Genomic DNA, 23334 nt, shown 5'->3' with positions numbered 1-23334 from the left:
AGTAAACCACGGTTCCCTTGCTCTACCACTTCCTCCCCGCCTGACAGGTACATACTTATCAAGGACACGCAGTAGCTGTTGCTTGAACAAGCTCCACATTTCCATTGTGCCCATCCCCTGCAGTTTTCCTCTCCATCCGATGCATCCTAAGTCTTGCCTCATCGCATCATAATTGCCTTTCCCCCAGATATAACTCTTGCTATGCGGTATATACCTATCCCTTTCCATCACTAAAGTAAACATAATCGAATTGTGGTCACTATCACCAATGTGCTCACCTACCTCCAAATCTAACACCTGTCCTGGTTCATTACCCAGTACCAAATCCAATATGGCCTCGCCTCTCATTGGCCTATCTGCATACTGTGTCAGGAAACCCTCCTGCACACACTGGACAAAAACGGACCCATTTAAAGTACTCAAACTATAGCGTTTCGAGTCAATATTTGAAAAGTTATAGTCCCCCATAACAACTACCCTGTTGCATTCGCTCCTATCCAGAAGCATCTTTGCAATCCTTTCCTCTACATCTCTGGAACTTTTCGGAGGCTATAGTTACAGCATGTAGAAATGTCGTGTCTCTTTGTTCGAACAATCTAAAACGAATCTCTGTGCCCTGCTTGCTTTCTCCACATGACCCTATTCTCCCCCTTTGCTTCAAATATTTATCTACTTTGCTGAATGCACTTAAAAAATCACAAGTGGTTGTAAAGAAATGCCGAATGACCAAATTGTAAAGCTGCAATATATGAAGACAACCATCAATGCAATACTATTAGAAATCTTAGGAATTCATTAAAACTGATGTGTTGTAATGTAGTATCCATACTAGAATGCTTTAGGTATAACATTTGACAAGAATCAAAAAAGCTACCTACCTGCTGTGGGAATTTTAAAAAGGTCTGGACAGGTAGAGCTTGTTTCTTGTCTGCTCCTGTCCCATGTACATTGCACAGGCTTCCTTCAACATCACAGGGTTGTACACAAAAACAGAATTACAACAATTGTAGTGAGATATGGCTCAATTATAGTTTAAGGAAAGACAATTTTGTCGTGCAATTTGCTTCTAACTTTCAGTTGCAACGGAGACAGGCATAATTTAAATGGGACAATTGATTGTTTTCTAGCATTTGTGCCAGAGGCAGGTGCAATTTTCCAAAAATATTTTGGCTCTTTAAGTAGCTGAGCACTCATTGAAAAAAAAGCAATTTATATTTTGTCTTTATGTTTTTGGAGTAGCTAGAATTCAGTCCCTTTTAAAATTCTGGTCTTCAATAGCATTCCTTTAAAAAAAAATGAAATGAAAATGTCAGGGGGTTTAATGAAGATTCAAATTTGTTACAATTGTGTGGAGCAGTATTAGTTAAATCAAATACACTTCTTGAAGACGAATGCTATAGTTGTCTCAATGCTGTGATTTCTGGATAGCCTCAGGAGGGGGAGCTGGATATTGTTACAGACTGTTAATTGGTGCTGTACCTGCCATAGGTTCATACGCTGCTAGCCACAGGGATCTCAGTCTTGAAAATTGAGATAGTATCTTTGAGCAAAATAGAGGTGACTGTCAAATTGCAAGGATAAATTTAGACTAACTTGAATGCTGATGTACAATTTATATTCTAGAAATCTCAAGTCTAGACTTCCTGGCTGCATTTTGACAATAGCTACCGTGTTGCTGATTTCTTAAAAAATTAGTCAGGACAAACATAATTATTATAATTTGTGCTATTAACAAATAAACTAAAGTTCTCAAAACAGGATCAAAGGGGAAAACATCTTCAACTTCTTGCAAAACATAAATAGTGTTATTCCCTTGTTCTCACACAGTTCAAAGTCTGCCTCATTCAACACTGATAGATTATGGTAGATTCACAGGAGCAGCAATGGATTTTTGTCTTGTTACTTGAACTTGAACCCCCATAAAATTGTATTTGGGTAGAATTGGAAGCAGAAAAGAAAGTTGTTTGTGATATCTCAGGAGTAATATCAAAGTGCACATGTCAGTCTTGATGAGGTAACCAAAAGACAGATTGTGTGGATAGAGCTGGGGATAGAAAAAGAACGAGCCTGGATATTGTGAAGATAAAACTACATGATGAAAGACAGAGCCCGGAGACATAAACATTCTTTGAATCATTCCAGTGAGAAACAACTTAGACAGGTCTCGCACTAGACTGGCACGAGCTGATTTGTTGTCACCGTGCCTGATAGTGACTGAGGCAAGAATGGATGCATTGGGAACAAGGGGATCATGAAAATCAATGGGCTCAGTTTGCCACCCCAGGTAGCGACAGCCCACTTGGAAGAAAATAGCTTATTGTTGGTCCTGCAACCTACTCACCATTGTCCTTGTTTAGTATTTATTTCTGCTTCCTTCTAGGGCACTGCCAGAGATGCATCAAAAGTCTCTCAGTCCAATGGACACTAATGCACAAGTCAGGTGGCATAGATTGTTTGCAGGGCTGAGAGTTACATTAACTTCTACTGTGATTAAAATTGCTAGAATGAGCTAATACTCTTTCTGGCAGATTCACCACAGATGCAGCATGCCATCAATTGCACACACATGGAAATTCAAGCACCACCATATCAACTGTGAGTTTACATTAACTGCAAAGGATATTTTAACAATAATGAGCCTCTGGTGTGCAACCACAAGAAAAGGTTCATGCACGTATGTGGTAGGTTCCTTGGGAGCGGTCAGGATGTTTGCCGGAGATTTAAAAGCGCGGGAGAGGAGCTGAGATTTAAATGTGTGGGAGAGGAGCCGAGGTTTAAAAGCGGGAGAGGAGCCGGAGATTTAAAAGCGGGAGAGGAGCTGGAGATTTAAAAGCGTGGGAGAGGAGCCGGAGATTTAAAAGCGGGAGAGGAGCCGGAGAGTTAAAAGCGTGGGAGAGGAGCCGGAGATTTAAAAGTGTGGGAGAGGAGGAGGAGATTTTAAAGCGCAGGAGAGGAGCCTGAGATGTAAATGCGGGAGAGGAGCCAGAGATATAAAAGCACGGGAGAGGAGCCTGAAATTTTAAAGCGTGGGAGAGGAGCCGGAGTTTTAAAAGCGGGAGAGGTGCCAGAGATATAAAAGGGGGAGAGGAGCCAGAGATTTAAAAGCAGGAGAGGAGTCGGAGATTTAAAAGCAGGAGAGGAGTCGGAGATTTAAAAGCATGGGAGAGGAACCGGAGATTTAGGAGAGCGGGAGAGGAGCCAGGAATTTAAAGGCACGGAAGAGGAGACGGAGATTTGAATACGCGGTTGGGGAGTCGGAGATTTAACAGCGGGGGAGAAGTCAGAGATTTAAAAGCTGGGGAGAAGCCAGAGATTTAAAAGCGGGAGAGAAGCCGGAGATTTAAAAGTGGGAGAGGAGCCGGAGATTTAAAAGCTGGGGAGAAGCCTGAGATTTAAAAGCGGGAGAGGAGCTGGAGATTTAAAAGCGGGAGAGGAGCCGGAGATTTAAAAGCGGGAGAGGAGCCGGAGATTTAAAAGTGGGAGAGAAGCCGGAGATTTAAAAGCGGGAGAGGACCCAGAGATTTAAAAGCGGGAGAGGAGCCTGAGATTTAAAAGCGGGAGAGGAGCCTGAGATTTAAAAGCGGGAGAGGAGCCGGAGATTTAAAAGCGGGAGAGGACACAGAGATCTAAAAGCGCTGGAGTGGACCCAGAGATTTAAAAGTGGGAGAGGAGCCGAGATTTAAAAACGGGAGAGGACCCAGAGATTTCAAAGCGGGAGAGGAGCCTGAGATTTATAAGCGCGGGAGAGGAGACTGAGATTTAAAATCGGTAGAGTAACCTGAGATTTAAAAGCGGGAGAGGAGCCGGAGATTTAATAGCGGGAGAGGAGCCAGAGATTTAAAAGCGGGAGAGGAGCCGAGATTTAAAAGCGGGAGAGGAGCCTGAGATTTAAAAGCGAGAGAGGTGCCTGAGATTTAAAAGCGGGAGAGGAGCCGAGATTAAAAAGCGGGAGAGGAGCCTGAGATTTAAAAGCGGGAGAGGAGCCTGAGATTTAAAAGCGGGAGAGGAGCCGGAGATTTAAAAGCGGGAGAGGAGCCGGAGATTTAAAAGCGGGAGAGGACACAGAGATCTAAAAGTGCTGGAGTGGACCCAGAGATTTAAAAGTGGGAGAGGAGCCGAGATTTAAAAACGGGAGAGGGCCCAGAGATTTAAAAGCAGGAGAGGAGCCTGAGATTTAAAAGCGGGAGAGGAGCCAGAGATTTAAAAGCGGGAGAGTAGCCTGATATTTTAAAGCGGGAGAGGAGCCGGAGATTTAAAAGCGGGAGAGGAGCGAAATATTTAAAATGGGCGAGGAGCCGGAGATTTAAAAGCGGGAGAGGACACAAAGATCTAAAAGCGCGGGAGTGTACCCAGAGATTTAAAAGTGGGAGAGGAGCCAAGATTTAAAAACGGGAGAGGACCCAGAGATTTCAAAGCGCGGGAGAGGTCACAGAGAATTAAAAGCGGGAGAGGAGCCGGAGATTTAAAAGCGGGAGAGGACTCAGAGATTTAAAAGCGGGAGAGGAGTCGAGATTTAAAAGCGGGAGAGGAGCCGGAGATTTAAAAGCGGGAGAGGAGCCGGAGATTTAAAAGCGGGAGAGGAGCCGGAGATTTAAAAGCGGGAGAGGAGCCGGAGATTTAAAAGCGGGAGAGGACACAGAGATCTAAAAGCGCTGGAGTGGACCCAGAGATTTAAAAGTGGGAGAGGAGCCGAGATTTAAAAACGGGAGAGGGCCCAGAGATTTAAAAGCGGGAGAGGAGCCTGAGATTTAAAAGCGCGGGAGAGGAGCCTGAGATTTAAAAGCGGGGGAGGAGCCGGAGATTAAAAAGCGGGAGAGGACCCAGAGATTTAAAAGCGGGAGAGTAGCCTGAGATTTTAAGGCGGGAGAGGAGCCGGAGATTTAAAAGCGGGAGAGGACACAAAGATCTAAAAGTGCGGGAGTGGACCCAGAGATTTAAAAGTGGGAGAGGAGCCAAGATTTAAAAACGGGAGAGGACCCAGAGATTTCAAAGCGCGGGAGAGGTCACAGAGAATTAAAAGCGGGAGAGGAGCCGGAGATTTAAAAGCGGGAGAGGACTCAGAGATTTAAAAGTGGGAGAGGAGCCGAGATTTAAAAGCGGGAGAGGAGCCGGAGATTTAAAAGCAGGAAAGGAGCCGGAGATTTAAAAGTGGGAGAGGACCCAGAGATTTAAAAGTGGGAGAGGAGCCTGAGATTTTAAAGCGGGAGAGGAGCCGGAGATTTACAAGCGGGAGAGGAGCCGAAGATTTAAAAGCGGGAGCGGAGCCAGAGATTTAAAACCGGGAGAGGAACCAGAGATTTAAAAGCGGGAGAGGAACCAGAGATTTAAAAGCGGGAGAGGAGCCTGAGATTTAAAGGCGGGAGAGGAGCCGGAGATTAAAAAGCGGAAGAGGAGCCGGAGATTTAAAAGCGGGAGAGGACCCAGAAATTTAAAAGCGCGGGAGAGGACCCAGAGATTTAAAAGTGGGAGAGGAGCCGGAGATTTAAAAGCGGGAGAGGAGCCTGAGATTTAAAAGCGCGGGAGAGGAGCCTGAGATTTAAAAGCGGGAGAGGAGCCTGAGATTTAAAAGCGGGAGAGGAACCGGGGATTTAAAAGCGGGAGAGGAACCAGAGATTTAAAAGCACGGGAGAGGACCCAGAGATTTAAAAGTGGGAGAGGAGCCTGAGATTTAAAAGCGGGAGAGGAGCCTGAGATTTAAAAGCGGGAGAGGAACCGGGGATTTAAAAGCGGGAGAGGAGCCTGAGATTTAAAAGCACGGAAAGGAGTCGGAGATTTAAAAGCGGGAGAGGACCCAGAGCTTTAAAAGCGGGAGAGGAACCTGAGATTTAAAAGCGGGACAGCAACCGGAGATTTAAAAGCGGGAGAGGAACCGGAGATTTAAAAGCGGGAGAGCAACCGGAGATTTAAAAGCGGGAGAGGAGCCAGAGATTTAAAAGTGGGAGAGGACCCAGAGATTTAAATGCGGGAGAGGAGCCTGAGATTTAAAAGCGGGAGAGGAGCCGGAGATTTAAAAGCGGGAGAGGAGCCTGAGATTTAAAAGCGGGAGAGGAGCCGGAGATTTAAAAGCGGGAGAGGAGCCGGAGATTTAAAAGCGGGAGAGGACACAGAGATCTAAAAGCGCTCGAGTGGACCCAGAGCTTTTAAAGTGGGAGAGGAGCCGAGATTTAAAAGCGGGAGAGGAGCCGGAGATTTTAAAGCGGGAGAGGAGCCGGAGATTTAAAAGCGGGAGAGGAGCCAGAGATTTAAAAGCGGGAGAGGAGCCTGAGATTTAAAAGCGGGAGAGGAGCCTGAGATTTAAAATCGGGAGAGGAGCCGGAGATTTAAACGCGGGAGAGGAGCCGGAGATTTAAAAGCGGGAGAGGACACAGAGATCTAAAAGCGCTGGAGTGGACCCAGAGATTTAAAAGTGGGAGAGGAGCCGAGATTTAAAAACGGGAGAGGGCCCAGAGGTTTAAAAGCGGGAGAGGAGCCTCAGATTTATAAGCGCGGGAGAGGAGCCTGAGATTTAAAAGCGGGAGAGGAGCTGGAGATTTAAAAGCGGGAGAGGACCCTGAGATTTAAAAGCGGGAGAGGACCCAGAGATTTAAAAGCGGGAGAGTAGCCTGAGATTTTAAAGTGGGAGAGGAGCCGAAGATTTAAAAGCGGGAGAGGTGCCTGAGATTTAAAAGCAGGAGAGGAGCCTGAGATTTAAAAGCGGGAGAGGAGCCGGAGATTTCAAAGCGGGAGAGGAGCCTGAGATTTAAAAACGGGAGAGGAGCCGGAGATTTAAAAGCGGGAGAGGAGCCGGAGATTTAAACGCGGGAGAGGAGCCGGAGATTTAAATGCGGGAGAGGAGCCGGAGATTTAAAAGTGGGAGAGGACCCAGAGATTTAAAAGCGGGAGAGGAGCCGAGATTTAAAAGCGGGAGAGGAGCCGGAGATTTAAAAGCGGGAGAGGAGCCGGAGATTTAAAAGCGGTAGAGGAGCCTGAGATTTAAAAGCGGGAGAGGAGCCGGAGATTTAAAAGCGGGAGAGGAGCCTGAGATTTAAAAACGGGAGAGGAGCCGGAGATTTAAAAGCGGGAGAGGAGCCGGAGATTTAAACGCGGGAGAGGAGCCGGAGATTTAAAAGCAGGAGAGGAGCCGGAGATTTAAAAGCGGGAGAGGACCCAGAGATTTAAAAGCGGGAGAGGAGCCGAGATTTAAAAGCGGGAGAGGAGCCGGAGATTTAAAAGCGGGAGAGGAGCCGGAGATTTAAAAGCGGTAGAGGAACCTGAGATTTAAAAGCGGGAGAGGAGCCGGAGATTTAAAAGCGGGAGAGGACCCAGAGATTTAAAAGCGGGAGAGGAACCGGAGATTTAAAAGCGGGGGAGAGGAACCTGTGATTTAAAAGCGGGAGAGGAGCCTGAGATTTAAAAGCGGGAGAGGAGCCGAAGATTTAAAAGCGGGAGAGGAGCCGGAGATTTAAAAGCGGGAGAGGAACTGTAGCGCACAAAGACTCACGAGAGACGAATAGAGATGAAGTCGATGAGGCTTTATTAAGCGTGACTTGTTCCCCGCAGTTCAGTAGCTGACTGGCCTGCGGGGGAGAACTCCAGGTTCTTATACTCCGCCTTCAGGGCGGAGCTAGAGGTCAACAGCCAACCAGGACCTGGGATCTGTCAGCCAATGACATCACGGCTTCACAGTCCCACATGACCGCTAATGCATACTACCACATTCACCCCTTGTTAAAAATGAACCCGGCGGGGTGGTGCTTCGTATGGTGGTAAGGGTTTACAATGCTGGTCCTGGGAGGAAAACTTTTGCATGTACAGAGGGTTTTTTCTTTTGTTTTGAACTATTTACAGTAAAAGGGGGAAAAGGAAAACGTTCTCGTTACAGTCCACAATATAGTAGTGTTACATTGATGCCACAAGTCGGTCGGGCGGTCTGGTCGTCCTTGTCGATCGCCTCGGCCCCGGTGGTGGTGCTTGTTCCCGTGTTGTCGTCTCCGGGAGCCTTACGGTTTCTGCTTCCGCTTCACTTCTGGTCGGACCTGGGAGGAGGACCGATCCCCCCAGAAAGGGGGCGCTCGCGGGGTGCGCCGGTGGCAGGGAGGGGATGATTGGTGTCGGGGGGGTGTGCGTGTTGCCGGCGGGCGCCAGATCTCGCAGGGAGACCGTGTCCTGTCGGCCGTCGGGGTACTCCACGTAAGCGTACTGCGGGTTCGCGTGGAGGAGCCGAACCCTCTCGACCAACGGGTCCGACTTGTGCGCCCGCACATGTTTTCGGAGCAGGATGGGTCCTGGGACCGCCAGCCAGGTCGGCAGCGACGTTCCAGAGGAGGACTTCCTGGGGAAGACAAGGAGGCGCTCATGAGGCGTTTGGTTAGTGCTAGTACACAGTAGCGACCAGATGGAGTGGAGAGCGTCCGGGAGGACCTCCTGTCACCGTGAAACTGGGAGGTCCCTGGACCGTAGGGCCAGTAGGACGGTCTTCCAGACCGTGCCGTTCTCCCTCTCTACTTGCCCGGTCCCCCGGGGGTTGTAGCTGGTCGTCCTGCTCGAGGCTATACCGTTGCTGAGCAGGAACTGGCGCAGCTCGTCACTCATAAAGGAGGACCCCCTGTCGCTGTGGACGTATGCGGGGTAACCGAACAGTGTGAATATGGTGTTAAGGGCTTTAATGACTGTGGCCGCTGTCATGTCAGGGCAGGGGATGGCGAAGGGGAAACGGGAGTACTCGTCCACCACGTTCAGGAAGTATATGTTGCGGTCGGTGGAGGGGAGGGGCCCTTTGAAATCCAGGCCAAGGCGTTCAAAGGGACGGGAAGCCTTGATCAGGTGCGCACCATCGGCCTGAAAAAGTGCGGTTTGCACTCTGCGCAGATGTGGCAGTTCCTTGTGACTGTACGGACCTCCTCCACAGAGTAGGGGAGGTTGCGGGACTTTATAAAGTGGTAGAACCGAGTGACCCCCGGGTGGCAGAGGTCCTCGTGGAGGGTTTGGAGGCGGTTAATTTGTGCGTTGGCACATGTGCCGCAGGATAGGGCGTCGGACGGCTCCTTCAGCTTTCCGGGACGATACAAGATCTCATAGTTATAGGTGGAGAGCTCAATCCCCCAACTCAAGATCTTGTCATTCTTGATTTTGCACTGCTGTGCATTATCGAACATAAAGGCAACCGACCGTTGGTCAGTGAGGAGAGTGAATCTCCTGCCGGCCAGGTAATGCCTCCAATGTCGCACAGCTTCCACTATGGCTTGGGCTTCCTTTACCACTGAGGAGTGGCGGATTTCTGAAGCGTGGAGGGTTCGGGAGAAAAAGGCCACGGGCCTGCCCGCTTGGTTAAGGGTGGCCACTAGAGCTACATCGGAGGCGTCGCTCTCGACCTGGAAGGGGAGGGACTCGTCGATGGCGCGCATCGTGGCCTTTGCGATATCCGCTTTGATGCGGCTGAAGGCCTGGCAAGCCTCTGTCGACAGGGGGAATATCGTGGTCTGTATTAGGGGGCGGGCCTTGTCTGCGTACTGGGGGACCCACTGGGCGTAATATGAAAAAAAACCCAGGCAGCGTTTTAGGGCTTTTGAGCAGTGAGGGAGGGGAAATTCCATGAGGGGGCGCATACGTTCGGGGTCGGGGCCTATTATCCCATTGCGCACTACATATCCCAAGATGGCTAGCTGGTTTGTGCTAAAAATGCACTTGTCCTCGTTGTATGTGAGGTTCAAGGCTTTAGCGGTCTGGAGGAATTTTTGGAGGTTGGCGTCGTGGTCCTGCTGATCGTGGCCGCAGATGGTCACGTTGTCGAGGTACGGGAACGTGGCCTGTAACCCGTGTTGATCAACCATTCGGTCCATCTCTCGTTGGAAGACCGAGACCCCGTTTGTGACGCCAAATGGGACCCTTAGGAAGTGGTATAATCGCCCGTCTGCCTCGAAGGCTGTGTACTTGCGGTCACTTGGTCGGATGAGGAGCTGATGGTAGGCGGACTTGAGGTCCACGGTGGAGAAGACCTTATATTGGGCAATCCGATTGACCATGTCGGATATGCGGGGGAGAGGGTACGCATCTAGTTGTGTGTACCTGTTGCTGGTCTGGCTATAGTCTATGACCATCCTTTGCTTTTCCCCTGTCTTTACTACTACCACTTGTGCTCTCCAGGGACTGTTGCTGGCCTGGATTATGCCTTCTTTCAGTAGCCGCTGGACTTCGGACCGAATGAATGTCCGGTCCTGGGCGCTGTACCGTCTGCTCCTAGTGGCGACGGGTTTGCAATCCGGGGTGAGGTTTGCAAACAAGGATGGGGGCTCAACCTTGAGGGTTGCGAGGCCGCAGATAGTGAGTGGGGGTATTGGGCCGCCGAATTGAAACGTTAGGCTCTGCAGGTTGCACTGGAAATCTAATCCCAGTAATGTGGGGGCGCAGAGTTGGGGAAGGACGTAGAGCCTGTAGTTTTTAAACTCCCTCCCTTCACCGTTAGGGTCACTATGCAGAAGCCTTAAATCTGTACGGAGTGGGATCCTGCAGCTAGGGAAATCTTTTGCGCACTGGGACGGATGGTCAAAAAACAGCGTCTTGTCGTGTCGGGGTGGATGAAGCTTTCCATGCTCCCGGAGTCGACCAGGCATGGTGTCTCGTGCCCGTTTATCAGCACCGTTGTTGTCGTCGTCTGGAGCGTCCGGGGCCGTGCTTGGTCCAGCGTCATTGAGGCCAGACGTGATCGTAGTGTTTGAGCGTCTTCCTCGAACCCCGTGGAGCCGTCGACACTGGGGTCCGTTGTTGCCGTCCAAGATGGCGGCGGGGGTGAACAAAATGGCCGCCCCCATGCATCGCACATGGCTGTGGGGTCACAAGATGGCGGCGGGGTGGACAAAATGGCCGTCCCCATGCGTCGCACAGGTCTGGGGGAATCCCAAGATGGCGGCGCCCCTCCTCCCCTCGTGGTGGCCGGGACCCAAAATGGCGGCGCCTGCGGGTCGCACATGGGGCGCTGGGGGGGTTGGGGAGCGTCAGAAACGCGCAGATCGCCTTGTTCTCCGGGGACAGCGGTAGTCGGGACCCAAACTGGTTGCGCCTGCGGGTCGTACATGGGGCGCTGGACAGCGGTGGCCGGGACCCAAACTGGTTGCGCCTGCGGGTCGTACATGGGGCGCTGGGGGGGTTGGGGAGCGTTAGAAGCGCGCAGGAATCCTTGTTCGCCGGTGACCGCGGCGACCTCCCGGGACCGACACACAGCCGCGAAATGGCCCTTTTTCCCGCAGCTCTTACAAGTCGCTGCGCGGGCCGGGCAGCGCTGCCGGGGGTATTTCGCCTGGCCGCAGAAATAGAAGCGGGCTCCCCCGGGACGACTTGGCGTCTGAACCGCGCAAGCCTGTGGGGTGGGGGGAGGGGGGGTTTGTCGCGACGGGGGTCCACGGAGCCCAAGGGGCTGCCGCGCGGTCGGGGCCGTAGGCGCGGGCGTTTCGCGCGGCCACATCTAGTGAGGCTGCAAGGGCCCGTGCCTCTGAGAGTCCTAGCGACTCTTTTTCTAAAAGTCTTTGGCGGATTTGGGAAGAGTTCATACCAGCCACAAAAGCATCACGCATCAACATGTCCGTGTGTTCCATCGCGTTTACCGGCGGGCAGCTGCAGGCCCGTCCCAAAATTTGTAGCGCGGCGTAGAAATCATCTATCGATTCTCCGGGACTGTGCCGTCTCGTTGCGAGTTGGTAGCGTGCGTAGATCTGGTTCACTGGGCGAACAGAGATGCTTTTTAGTGCTGCGAACGCCGTCTGGTAATCCTCTGCGTCTTCGATGAGAGGGAAAATTTCCGGGCTTACCCTCGAGTGCAGGACCTGTAGTTTCTGGTCTTCTGTGACCCGGCCGGGGGCGGTTCTGAGGTAGGCCTCGAAACAAGTCTGCCAGTGTTTGAAAACTGCTGCTGAGTTCACTGCGTTGGGGCTGATCCTCAGGCATTCCGGGATGATCCTGAGCTCCATAGTTCTTTTAAGCACGCTTAATAAATTGTAGCGCACAAAGACTCACGAGAGACGAATAGAAATGAAGTCGATGAGGCTTTATTAAGCGTGACTTGTTCCCCGCAGTTCAGTAGCTGACTGGCCTGCAGGGGAGAACTCCAGGTTCTTACACTCCGCCTTCAGGGCGGAGCTAGAGGTCAACAGCCAACCAGGACCCGGGACCTGTCAGCCAATGACATCACGGCTTCACAGTCCCACATGACCCCTAATGCATACTACCACAGGAACCTGAGATTTAAAAGCGGGAGAGGAGCCTGAGATTTAAAAGCGGGAGAGGAGCATGAGATTTAAAAGCGGGAGAGGAGCCGAGATTTAAAAACGGGAGAGGACCCAGCGATTTAAAAGCGGGAGAGGAGCCGGAGATTTAAAAGCGGGAGAGGAGCCGGTGATTTAAAAGCGGGAGAGGAGCCGGAGGTTTAAAAGCGGGAGAGGAGCCTGAAATTTAAATCCGGGAGAGGAGCCGGAGATTTAAAAGGTGGAGAGGACCCAGAGATTTAAAAGCGGGAGAGGAGCCGTTGAATAAAAAGCGGGAGAGGACTCTGAGATTTAAAAGCGGAAGAGGAGCCGAAGATTTAAAAGCGGGAGAGGTGCCTGAGATTTAAAAGCAGGAGAGGAGCCTGAGATTTAAAAGCGGGAGAGGAGCCGGAGATTTAAAAGCGGGAGAGGAGCCTGAGATTTAAACGCGGGAGAGGAGCCGGAGATTTAAAAGCGGGAGAGGAGCCGGAGATTTAAAAGCGTGAGAGGACCCAGAGATTTAAAAGTGGGAGAGGAGCCGAGATTTAAAAACGGGAGAGGAGCCGGAGATTTAAAAGCGGGACAGGAACCAGAGATTTAAAAGTGGGAGAGGAGCCGAGATTTAAAAGCGGGAGAGGAGCCGGAGATTTAAAAGCGGGAGAGGACCCAGAGATTTAAAAGCGGGAGAGGAGCCGGAGATTTAAAAGCGGGAGAGGAGCCTGAGATTTAAACGCGGGAGAGGAGCCGGAGATTTAAAAGCGGGAGAGGAGCCGGAGATTTAAAAGCGTGAGAGGACCCAGAGATTTAAAAGTGGGAGAGGAGCCGAGATTTAAAAGCGGGAGAGGAGCCGGAGATTTAAAAGCGGGACAGGAACCAGAGATTTAAAAGTGGGAGAGGAGCCGAGATTTAAAAGCGGGAGAGGAGCCGGAGATTTAAAAGCGGGAGAGGAGCCGGAGGTTTAAAAGCGGGAGAGGAGCCGGAGATTTAAAAGCGGGGGAGAGGACCCAGAGATTTAAAAGCGGGAGAGGAGCCGGAAATTTAAAAGCGGGAGAGGAGCCTGAGATTTAAAAGCGGGAGAGGAACCTGAGATTTAAAAGCGGGAGAGGAGCCTGAGATTTAAAAGCGGGAGAGGAGCCTGAGATTTTAAAGCGGGAGAGGAGCCTGAGATTTAAAAGCGGGAGAGGAGCCGGAAATGTAAAAGTGGGAGAGGAGCCGGAGATATAAAAGCGGGAGAGGAGCCTGAGATTTCAAAGCGGGAGAGGAGCCTGAGATTTAAAAGCGCGGGAGAGGAGCCGGAGATTTAAAAGCGGGAGAGGAGCCGGAGATATAAAAGCGGGAGAGGAGCCGAGATTTAAAAGCGGGAGAGGAGCCTGAGATTTAAAAGCGGGAGAGGAGCCGGAGATTTAAAAGCGGGAGAGGAGCCGGAGATTTAAAAGCGGGAGAGGAGCCGAGATTTAAAAACGGGAGAGGACCAAGAGATTTAAAAGTGGGAGAGGACCCAGAGATTTAAAAGCGGGAGAGGAGCCATAGATTTAAAAGCGGGAGAGGAGCCGGAGATTTAAAAGCGGGAGAGGAGCCTGAGATTTAAAAGCGGGAGAGGAGCCTGAGATTTAAAAGCGGGAGAGGAGGCGGAGATTTAAAAGCGGGAGAGGAGCCTGAGATTTAAAAGCGGGAGAGGAGCCGGAGATTTAAAAGCGGGAGAGGAGCCGGAGATTTTAAAGCGGGAGAGGAGCCGCAGATTTAAAAGCGGGAGAGGACCCAGAGATTTAAAAGCGGGAGAGGAGCCGTAGATTAAAAAGCGGGATAGGAGCCTGAGATTTAAAAGCGGAAGAGGAGCAGAAGATTTAAAAGCGGGAGAGGTGCCTGAGATTTAAAAGCAGGAGAGGAGCCTGAGATTTATATGCGGGAGAGGAGCCGGAGATTTAAAAGCGGGAGAGGAGCCGGAGATTTAAAAGCGGGAGAGGAGCCGGAGATTTAAAAGCGGGAGAGGACCCAGAGATTTAAAAGTGGGAGAGGAGCCGGAGATTTAAAAGCGGGAGCGGAGCCAGAGATTTAAAAGCGGGAGAGGAACCAGAGATTTAAAAGCGGGAGAGGAGCCTGAGATTTAAAAGCGTGAGAGGAGCCGGAGATTTAAAAGCGGAAGAGGAGCCGGAGATTTAAAAGCGTGAGAGGAGCCGGAGATTTAAAAGCGGAAGAGGAGCCGGAGATTTAAAAGCGGGAGAGGAGCCGGAGATTTAAAAGCGGGAGAGGATTCAGAGATTGAAAAGCGCTAAAGAGGAACCAGAGATTTAAAAGTGGGAGAGGAGCCGGAGATTTAATAGCGGGAGAGGAGCCTGAGATTTAAAAGCGGGAGAGGAGCCGGAGATTTAAAAGCGCAGGAGAGGAGCCTGAGATTTAAAAGCGGGAGAGGAGCCTGAGATTTAAAAGCGGGAGAGGAGCCGGAGATTTAAAAGCGCAGGAGAGGAGCCTGAGATTTAAAAGCGGGAGAGGAGCCTGAGATTTAAAAGCGGGAGAGGAACCGGGGATTTAAAAGCGGGAGAGGAACCAGAGATTTAAAAGCGCGGGAGAGGACCCAGAGATTTAAAAGTGGGAGAGGAGCCGAGATTTAAAAGCGGGAGAGGAGCCTGAGACTTAAAAGCGGGAGAGGAGACCGAGATTTAAAAGCGGGAGAGGACCCAGAGTTTTAAAAGCGAGAGAGGAGCCTGAGATTTAAAAGCGGGAGAGTAGCCTGAGATTTTAAAGCGGGAGAGGAGCTGGAGATTTAAAAGCGTGTGAGGAGCCGGATATTTAAAATGGGAGAGGAGCCGGAGATTTAAAAGTGGGAGAGGACACAGAGATCTAAAATCGCGGGAGTGGACCCAGAGATTTAAAAGTGGGAGAGGAGCCGAGATTTAAAAACGGGAGAGAACCCAGATATTTCAAAGCGCGGCAGAGGTCACAGAGAATTAAAAGCGGTAGAGGAGCCGGAGATTTAAAAGTAGGAGAGGAGCCAGAGATTTAAAAGCAGGAGAGGAGCCGCGATTTAAAAACGGGAGAGGACCCAACGATTTAAAAGCGGGAGAGGAGCCGGAGATTTAAAAGCGGGAGAGGAGCCGGTGCTTTAAAAGCGGGAGAGGAGCCTGAGATTTAAAACCGGGAGAGGAGCCGGTGTTTTAAAAGCGGGAGAGGACGCAGATATTAAAAAGCGGGAGAGGAGCCGTAGATTAAAAAGCGGGAGAGGAGCCTGAGATTTAAAAGCGGAAGAGGAGCCGCAGATTTAAATGCGGGAGAGGAGCCGGAGATTTAAAAGCGGGAGAGGAGCCGGTGATTTAAAAGCGGGAGAGGAGCCTGAGATTAAAAACCGGGAGAGGAGCCGGAGTTTTAAAAGCGGGAGAGGACGCAGAGATTTAAAAGCGGGAGAGGAGCCGTAGATTTAAAAGCGGAAGAGGAGCCGCAGATTTAAAAGCGGGAGAGGAGCCTGAGATTTAAAAGCGGGAGAGGAGCCGGAGATTTAAAAGCGGGAGAGGAGCCGGAGATTTAAAAGTGGGAGAGGAGCCGGAGATTTAAAAGCGGTCGAGGAACCTGAGATTTAAAAGCGGGAGAGGAGCCGGAGATTTAAAAGCGGGAGAGGTCCCAGAGATTTAAAAGCGGGAGAGGAGCTGGAGATTTAAAAGCGGGGAGAGGAACCTGTGATTTAAAAGCGGGAGAGGAGCCTGAGATTTAAAAGCGGGAGAGGAACCTGAGATTTAAAAGCGGGAGAGGAGCCTGAGATTTAAAAGCGGGAGAGGAGCCTGAGATTTAAAAGCGGGAGAGAAGCCGGAGATTTAAAAGCGGGAGAGGAGCAGGAGATTTAAAAGCGGGAGAGAACACAGAGATCTAAAAGCGCTGGAGGGGACCCAGAGATTTAAAAGTGGGAGAGGAGCCGAGATTTAAAAGAGGGCGAGCAACCGGAGATTTAAAAGCGGAAGAGCAACCGGAGATCTAAAAGCGGGAGAGGAAACGGAGATTTAAAAGCGGGAGAGGAACAGGAGATTTAAAGGCGGGAGAGTAACCTGAGATTTGAAAGCGGGAGAGGAGCCGGAGATTTAAAAGCGGGAGAGGAGCCAGAGATTTAAAAGCGGGAGAGGACCCAGAGATTTAAAAGCGGGAGAGGAGCCTGAGATTTAAAAGCGGGAGAGGAGCCTGAGATTTAAAAGCGGGAGAGGAGCCGGAGATTTAAAAGCGGGAGAGGACACAGAGATCTAAAAGCGCTGGAGTGGACCCAGAGATTTAAAAGTGGGAGAGGAGCCGAGATTTAAAAACGTGAGAGGGCCCAGAGATTTAAAAGCGGGAGAGGAGCCTGAGATTTAAAAGCGCGGGAGAGGACACAGAGATTTGAAAGCGGGAGAGGACCCAGAGATTTAAAAGCGGGAGAGTAGCCTGAAATTTTAAAGCGGGAGAGGAGCTGGAGATTTAAATGCGGGAGAGGAGCCGGAGATTTAAAAGCGGGAGAGGAGCCGGTGATTTAAAAGCGGGAGAGGAGCCTGAGATTAAAAACCGGGAGAGGAGCCGGAGTTTTAAAAGCGGGAGAGGACGCAGAGATTTAAAAGCGGGAGAGGAGCCGTAGATTTAAAAGCGGAAGAGGAGCCGCAGATTTAAAAGCGGGAGAGGAGCCTGAGATTTAAAAGCGGGAGAGGAGCCGGAGATTTAAAAGCGGGAGAGGAGCCTGAGATTTAAACGCGGGAGTGGAGCCGGAGATTAAAAAGCGTGGGAGGAGCCGGAGATTTAAAAGCGGGAGAGGACCCAGAGATTTAAAAGTGGGAGAGGAGCCGAGATTTAAAAACGGGAGAGGAGCCGGAGATTTAAAAGTGGGAGAGGAGCCGGAGATTTAAAAGCGGTCGAGGAACCTGAGATTTAAAAGTGGGAGAGGAGCCGAGATTTAAAAGCGGGAGAGGAGCCGGAGATTTAAAAGCGGGACAGGAACCAGAGATTTAAAAGTGGGAGAGGAGCCGAGATTTAAAAGCGGGAGAGGAGCCGGAGATTTAAAAGCGGGAGAGGAGCCGGAGGTTTAAAAGCGGGAGAGGAGCCGGAGATTTAAAAGCGGGGGAGAGGACCCAGAGATTTAAAAGCGGGAGAGGAGCCGGAAATTTAAAAGCGGGAGAGGAGCCTGAGATTTAAAAGCGGGAGAGGAACCTGAGATTTAAAAGCGGGAGAGGAGCCTGAGATTTAAAAGCGGGAGAGGAGCCTGAGATTTTAAAGCGGGAGAGGAGCCTGAGATTTAAAAGCGCGAGAGGAGCCGGAAATGTAAAAGTGGGAGAGGAGCCGGAGATATAAAAGCGGGAGAGGAGCCTGAGATTTCAAAGCGGGAGAGGAGCCTGAGATTTAAAAGCGCGGGAGAGGAGCCGGAGATTTAAAAGCGGGAGAGGAGCCGGAGATATAAAAGCGGGAGAGGAGCCGAGATTTAAAAGCGGGAGAGGAGCCTGAGATTTAAAAGCGGGAGAGGAGCCGGAGATTTAAAAGCGGGAGAGGAGCCGGAGATTTAAAAGCGGGAGAGGAGCCGAGATTTAAAAACGGGAGAGGACCAAGAGATTTAAAAGTGGGAGAGGACCCAGAGATTTAAAAGCGGGAGAGGAGCCATAGATTTAAAAGCGGGAGAGGAGCCGGAGATTTAAAAGCGGGAGAGGAGCCTGAGATTTAAAAGCGGGAGAGGAGCCGCAGATTTAAAAGCGGGAGAGGAGGCGGAGATTTAAAAGCGGGAGAGGAGCCTGAGATTTAAAAGCGGGAGAGGAGCCGGAGATTTAAAAGCGGGAGAGGAGCCGGAGATTTTAAAGCGGGAGAGGAGCCGCAGATTTAAAAGCGGGAGAGGACCCAGAGATTGAAAAGCGGGAGAGGAGCCGTAGATTAAAAAGCGGGATAGGAGCCTGAGATTTAAAAGCGGAAGAGGAGCAGAAGATTTAAAAGCGGGAGAGGTGCCTGAGATTTAAAAGCAGGAGAGGAGCCTGAGATTTATATGCGGGAGAGGAGCCGGAGATTTAAAAGCGGGAGAGGAGCCGGAGATTTAAAAGCGGGAGAGGAGCCGGAGATTTAAAAGCGGGAGAGGACCCAGAGATTTAAAAGTGGGAGAGGAGCCGGAGATTTAAAAGCGGGAGCGGAGCCAGAGATTTAAAAGCGGGAGAGGAACCAGAGATTTAAAAGCGGGAGAGGAGCCTGAGATTTAAAAGCGTGAGAGGAGCCGGAGATTTAAAAGCGGAAGAGGAGCCGGAGATTTAAAAGCGTGAGAGGAGCCGGAGATTTAAAAGCGGAAGAGGAGCCGGAGATTTAAAAGCGGGAGAGGAGCCGGAGATTTAAAAGCGGGAGAGGATTCAGAGATTGAAAAGCGCTAAAGAGGAACCAGAGATTTAAAAGTGGGAGAGGAGCCGGAGATTTAATAGCGGGAGAGGAGTCTGAGATTTAAAAGCGGGAGAGGAGCCGGAGATTTAAAAGCGCAGGAGAGGAGCCTGAGATTTAAAAGCGGGAGAGGAGCCTGAGATTTAAAAGCGGGAGAGGAGCCGGAGATTTAAAAGCGCAGGAGAGGAGCCTGAGATTTAAAAGCGGGAGAGGAGCCTGAGATTTAAAAGCGGGAGAGGAACCGGGGATTTAAAAGCGGGAGAGGAACCAGAGATTTAAAAGCGCGGGAGAGGACCCAGAGATTTAAAAGTGGGAGAGGAGCCGAGATTTAAAAGCGGGAGAGGAGCCTGAGACTTAAAAGCGGGAGAGGAGACCGAGATTTAAAAGCGGGAGAGGACCCAGAGTTTTAAAAGCGAGAGAGGAGCCTGAGATTTAAAAGCGGGAGAGTAGCCTGAGATTTTAAAGCGGGAGAGGAGCTGGAGATTTAAAAGCGTGTGAGGAGCCGGATATTTAAAATGGGAGAGGAGCCGGAGATTTAAAAGTGGGAGAGGACACAGAGATCTAAAATCGCGGGAGTGGACCCAGAGATTTAAAAGTGGGAGAGGAGCCGAGATTTAAAAACGGGAGAGAACCCAGATATTTCAAAGCGCGGCAGAGGTCACAGAGAATTAAAAGCGGGAGAGGAGCCGGAGATTTAAAAGTAGGAGAGGAGCCAGAGATTTAAAAGCAGGAGAGGAGCCGCGATTTAAAAACGGGAGAGGACCCAACGATTTAAAAGCGGGAGAGGAGCCGGAGATTTAAAAGCGGGAGAGGAGCCGGTGCTTTAAAAGCGGGAGAGGAGCCTGAGATTTAAAACCGGGAGAGGAGCCGGTGTTTTAAAAGCGGGAGAGGACGCAGATATTAAAAAGCGGGAGAGGAGCCGTAGATTAAAAAGCGGGAGAGGAGCCTGAGATTTAAAAGCGGAAGAGGAGCCGCAGATTTAAATGCGGGAGAGGAGCCGGAGATTTAAAAGCGGGAGAGGAGCCGGTGATTTAAAAGCGGGAGAGGAGCCTGAGATTAAAAACCGGGAGAGGAGCCGGAGTTTTAAAAGCGGGAGAGGACGCAGAGATTTAAAAGCGGGAGAGGAGCCGTAGATTTAAAAGCGGAAGAGGAGCCGCAGATTTAAAAGCGGGAGAGGAGCCTGAGATTTAAAAGCGGGAGAGGAGCCTGAGATTTAAAAGCGGGAGAGGAGCCGCAGATTTAAAAGCGGGAGAGGAGGCGGAGATTTAAAAGCGGGAGAGGAGCCTGAGATTTAAAAGCGGGAGAGGAGCCGGAGATTTAAAAGCGGGAGAGGAGCCGGAGATTTTAAAGCGGGAGAGGAGCCGCAGATTTAAAAGCGGGAGAGGACCCAGAGATTGAAAAGCGGGAGAGGAGCCGTAGATTAAAAAGCGGGATAGGAGCCTGAGATTTAAAAGCGGAAGAGGAGCAGAAGATTTAAAAGCGGGAGAGGTGCCTGAGATTTAAAAGCAGGAGAGGAGCCTGAGATTTATATGCGGGAGAGGAGCCGGAGATTTAAAAGCGGGAGAGGAGCCGGAGATTTAAAAGCGGGAGAGGAGCCGGAGATTTAAAAGCGGGAGAGGACCCAGAGATTTAAAAGTGGGAGAGGAGCCGGAGATTTAAAAGCGGGAGCGGAGCCAGAGATTTAAAAGCGGGAGAGGAACCAGAGATTTAAAAGCGGGAGAGGAGCCTGAGATTTAAAAGCGTGAGAGGAGCCGGAGATTTAAAAGCGGAAGAGGAGCCGGAGATTTAAAAGCGTGAGAGGAGCCGGAGATTTAAAAGCGGAAGAGGAGCCGGAGATTTAAAAGCGGGAGAGGAGCCGGAGATTTAAAAGCGGGAGAGGATTCAGAGATTGAAAAGCGCTAAAGAGGAACCAGAGATTTAAAAGTGGGAGAGGAGCCGGAGATTTAATAGCGGGAGAGGAGCCTGAGATTTAAAAGCGGGAGAGGAGCCAGAGATTTAAAAGCGCAGGAGAGGAGCCTGAGATTTAAAAGCGGGAGAGGAGCCTGAGATTTAAAAGCGGGAGAGGAGCCGGAGATTTAAAAGCGCAGGAGAGGAGCCTGAGATTTAAAAGCGGGAGAGGAGCCTGAGATTTAAAAGCGGGAGAGGAACCGGGGATTTAAAAGCGGGAGAGGAACCAGAGATTTAAAAGCGCGGGAGAGGACCCAGAGATTTAAAAGTGGGAGAGGAGCCGAGATTTAAAAGCGGGAGAGGAGCCTGAGACTTAAAAGCGGGAGAGGAGACCGAGATTTAAAAGCGGGAGAGGACCCAGAGTTTTAAAAGCGAGAGAGGAGCCTGAGATTTAAAAGCGGGAGAGTAGCCTGAGATTTTAAAGCGGGAGAGGAGCTGGAGATTTAAAAGCGTGTGAGGAGCCGGATATTTAAAATGGGAGAGGAGCCGGAGATTTAAAAGTGGGAGAGGACACAGAGATCTAAAATCGCGGGAGTGGACCCAGAGATTTAAAAGTGGGAGAGGAGCCGAGATTTAAAAACGGGAGAGAACCCAGATATTTCAAAGCGCGGCAGAGGTCACAGAGAATTAAAAGCGGGAGAGGAGCCGGAGATTTAAAAGTAGGAGAGGAGCCAGAGATTTAAAAGCAGGAGAGGAGCCGCGATTTAAAAACGGGAGAGGACCCAACGATTTAAAAGCGGGAGAGGAGCCGGAGATTTAAAAGCGGGAGAGGAGCCGGTGCTTTAAAAGCGGGAGAGGAGCCTGAGATTTAAAACCGGGAGAGGAGCCGGTGTTTTAAAAGCGGGAGAGGACGCAGATATTAAAAAGCGGGAGAGGAGCCGTAGATTAAAAAGCGGGAGAGGAGCCTGAGATTTAAAAGCGGAAGAGGAGCCGCAGATTTAAATGCGGGAGAGGAGCCGGAGATTTAAAAGCGGGAGAGGAGCCGGTGATTTAAAAGCGGGAGAGGAGCCTGAGATTAAAAACCGGGAGAGGAGCCGGAGTTTTAAAAGCGGGAGAGGACGCAGAGAGTTAAAAGCGGGAGAGGAGCCGTAGATTTAAAAGCGGAAGAGGAGCCGCAGATTTAAAAGCGGGAGAGGAGCCTGAGATTTAAAAGCGGGAGAGGAGCCGGAGATTTAAAAGCGGGAGAGGAGCCGGAGATTTAAAAGTGGGAGAGGAGCCGGAGATTTAAAAGCGGTCGAGGAACCTGAGATTTAAAAGCGGGAGAGGAGCCGGAGATTTAAAAGCGGGAGAGGTCCCAGAGGTTTAAAAGCGGGAGAGGAGCTGGAGATTTAAAAGCGGGGAGAGGAACCTGTGATTTAAAAGCGGGAGAGGAGCCTGAGATTTAAAAGCGGGAGAGGAACCTGAGATTTAAAAGCGGGAGAGGAGCCTGAGATTTAAAAGCGGGAGAGGAGCCTGAGATTTAAAAGCGGGAGAGAAGCCGGAGATTTAAAAGCGGGAGAGGAGCAGGAGATTTAAAAGCGGGAGAGAACACAGAGATCTAAAAGCGCTGGAGGGGACCCAGAGATTTAAAAGTGGGAGAGGAGCCGAGATTTAAAAGAAGGCGAGCAACCGGAGATTTAAAAGCGGAAGAGCAACCGGAGATCTAAAAGCGGGAGAGGAAACGGAGATTTAAAAGCGGGAGAGGAACAGGAGATTTAAAGGCGGGAGAGTAACCTGAGATTTGAAAGCGGGAGAGGAGCCGGAGATTTAAAAGCGGGAGAGGAGCCAGAGATTTAAAAGCGGGAGAGGACCCAGAGATTTAAAAGCGGGAGAGGAGCCTGAGATTTAAAAGCGGGAGAGGAGCCTGAGATTTAAAAGCGGGAGAGGAGCCGGAGATTTAAAAGCGGGAGAGGACACAGGGATCTAAAAGCGCTGGAGTGGACCCAGAGATTTAAAAGTGGGAGAGGAGCCGAGATTTAAAAACGTGAGAGGGCCCAGAGATTTAAAAGCGGGAGAGGAGCCTGAGATTTAAAAGCGCGGGAGAGGACACAGAGATTTGAAAGCGGGAGAGGACCCAGAGATTTAAAAGCGGGAGAGTAGCCTGAAATTTTAAAGCGGGAGAGGAGCTGGAGATTTAAGTGCGGGAGAGGAGCCGGAGATTTAAAAGCGGGAGAGGAGCCGGTGATTTAAAAGCGGGAGAGGAGCCTGAGATTAAAAACCGGGAGAGGAGCCGGAGTTTTAAAAGCGGGAGAGGACGCAGAGATTTAAAAGCGGGAGAGGAGCCGTAGATTTAAAAGCGGAAGAGGAGCCGCAGATTTAAAAGCGGGAGAGGAGCCTGAGATTTAAAAGCGGGAGAGGAGCCGGAGATTTAAAAGCGGGAGAGGAGCCTGAGATTTAAACGCGGGAGTGGAGCCGGAGATTTAAAAGCGTGGGAGGAGCCGGAGATTTAAAAGCGGGAGAGGACCCAGAGATTTAAAAGTGGGAGAGGAGCCGAGATTTAAAAACGGGAGAGGAGCCGGAGATTTAAAAGCGGGAGAGGTCCCAGAGATTTAAAAGCGGGAGAGGAGCTGGAGATTTAAAAGCGGGGAGAGGAACCTGTGATTTAAAAGCGGGAGAGGAGCCTGAGATTTAAAAGCGGGAGAGGAACCTGAGATTTAAAAGCGGGAGAGGAGCCTGAGATTTAAAAGCGGGAGAGGAGCCTGAGATTTAAAAGCGGGAGAGAAGCCGGAGATTTAAAAGCGGGAGAGGAGCAGGAGATTTAAAAGCGGGAGAGAACACAGAGATCTAAAAGCGCTGGAGGGGACCCAGAGATTTAAAAGTGGGAGAGGAGCCGAGATTTAAAAGAGGGCGA

Source organism: Scyliorhinus torazame, chromosome 2 (assembly GCF_047496885.1).
Source record: "Scyliorhinus torazame isolate Kashiwa2021f chromosome 2, sScyTor2.1, whole genome shotgun sequence".
Lineage (NCBI taxonomy): Eukaryota > Metazoa > Chordata > Chondrichthyes > Carcharhiniformes > Scyliorhinidae > Scyliorhinus > Scyliorhinus torazame.
The sequence above is the reverse complement of the archived record's forward strand: the minus strand, read 5'-3'. Positions refer to the sequence as shown.